Below are 2,242 nucleotides of genomic sequence, written 5' to 3' on the forward strand. Positions count from 1 at the left end.
ACTTCACTCTGTATGACAGACTCTAGGTCCATCCACCTCACTACAAATAACTCAATTTCGTTTCTTTTTACGGCTGAGTAATATTCCATTGTATATATGTGCCACATCTTCTTTATCCGTTCATCTGTTGATGGACACTTAGGTTGCTTCCATGTCCTGGCTATTGTAAATAAAGCTGCAGTGAACATTGTGGTACATGACTCTTTGAATTATGGTTTTCTCAGGATATATGCCCAGTAGTGGGATTGCTGGGTCATATGGTAGTTCTAGTTTTCGTTTTTTAAGGAACCTCCATACTGTTCTCCATAGTGGCTGTATCAAAAAAATATATAGAACGCTTCATGAATTTGCGTGTCATCCTTGTGCAGGGGCCATGCTAATCTTCTCTGTATTGTTCCAATTTTAGTATATGGCTGCTGAAGTGAGCACTCCCGTTGATTTTATATTTCTTCTTTGTCCCTTTCTTTTTTCTTTTGTGGTTTGATGATTTTCTTTTGTATTATGCTTATCTTCTCTTCTTTTTGTTTTTTTGTGAATCTGTTGTATGTGGTTGCCCTGTTTTTCAAGTATGTTAACTCCTTCCTATATCTACTTGCTTTAGACTGGTAGTCAGATAGGCTCAAACACCTTATAGAAAAAAAAATCTACATTTTCTTACTCTCCTCTCCCACATTTAATGATTTTGATGTCCTCTTTTGCATCTTCATGTTTATCCTTTTGCCATTCATTGTGGTTATCATTGCTTTCACAAAAATTTTTTTACTATTTTAAAAATCTGTGTGTGTACTTTCTTGTTTAAATGATTTACTTGCCAATTATGATTTTCTCTTTCCTGTAGATTCTTACTGCTTTTCGTATTTATTTATTTTTTGGCTGTGCCATGCGGCCTGTGGGATCTTACTTTCCTGACCCTGGATCAAACACAGGCCCCCTGCAGTGGCAGCACAGAGTCCTAACCATTGGACTGCCAGGGAATTCCCTCTACTTTTCTACTTAGAGAAGACCTTTCAATATTTCCTTTAGGATAGGTTTAGTATTGCTGTATTCTTTTACTTTTTGCTATCTGAGAAATTCTTTATCTCTCTTTCTGTTCTAAATGATAATCTTGCTGGGTAGAGTATCCTAGGTTGCAGATTTTTCCATTTTGGGACTTTGAATATATCTTGCCACTCCCTTCTGGCCTGCAGCATTTCTGTAGAGAAATCAGCTGATAACCTTATGGTTGTTCCCTTGTAATTAATTCTTTGTTTTTCTCTTGTTGCCTTTAGAACCTTCTCTTTATTTTTAACTTTTTTTAATATGTCTTGGTGTAGGTCTGTTTAGGTTTATCTTGTTCAGAGCCCTCTGTGCTTCCTGTATCTGGATATGTTTCCTTCTTTAGGTTTGGGAAGTTTTCAGCCATAATTTTTTCAAACACAGTTTCATTACCTTTTTCTCTTTCTTCTCCTTCTGGGATCCCTATTATGCATAGATTGGCCCACTTTATGTTATCCCATAGGTCTCATATTGCTTTCATTTTTTGTCATTTGGGTTTCTGTCTGCTGTTCTAATTGGGTGATTTCCATTATTCTGTCTTCTAGATCACTTATTTGTTCTGCATTATTCATTCCTCTGTTCATAGCCTTTGGTCCAGCTTTCATCTCTTCAAATGAATTCACTAATTTTTCTTGGCTCCTCCTTATAATTTCTAGTTCCTTTTTACAGTAGTCTGCATTTCTGTCGATAGCTTTTCTCAATTCCTTCAGTATTTTCATTATCTCCTTTTTTATTTTTTTGCGGTACGCGGGCCTCTCACTGTTGTGGCCTCTCCCGTTGCGGAGCACAGGCTCCGGATGCGCAGGCTTAATGGCCATGGCTCACAGGTCCAGCCGCTCCACGGCATGTGGGATCTTCCTGGACCAGGGCACGAACCCATGTCCCCTGCACCGGCAAGCAGACTCTCAACCACTGCACCACCAGGGAAGCCCTCCTTTTTTATTTTTGTTTATTTCTGGCTGCATTGGGTCTTCGTTGCTGTGCGGGCTTTCTCTAGTTGTGGCGAGTGGGGGCTACTCTTTGTTGTGGTGTGCGGGCTTCTCATTGCAGTGGCTTCTCTTGTTGCGTAGCATGGGCTCTAGCTGCATGAGCTTCAGTAGTTGTGGTGCATGGGCTCAGTAGTTGTGGCTCACGGGCTCTAGAGTGCAGGCTCAGTAGTTGTGGTGCACAGGCTTAGCTGCTCTGCAGCATGTGGAATTTTCCCTGT

At 40.3% G+C, this 2,242-nt stretch overlaps 1 non-coding gene across 1 annotated transcript; it reads right to left on the bottom strand.

The window, feature by feature from the left end:
- Window positions 1-323: 323 nt before the first annotated feature.
- Window positions 324-428, bottom strand: LOC137233207 (U6 spliceosomal RNA). Its single transcript, XR_010947369.1, has one exon. It is a non-coding gene; the product is annotated as a U6 spliceosomal RNA (small nuclear RNA).
- Window positions 429-2,242: the final 1,814 nt, after the last annotated feature.

This window comes from Pseudorca crassidens, chromosome 10, assembly GCF_039906515.1.
Source record: "Pseudorca crassidens isolate mPseCra1 chromosome 10, mPseCra1.hap1, whole genome shotgun sequence".
NCBI classification, from domain to species: Eukaryota; Metazoa; Chordata; class Mammalia; order Artiodactyla; family Delphinidae; genus Pseudorca; species Pseudorca crassidens.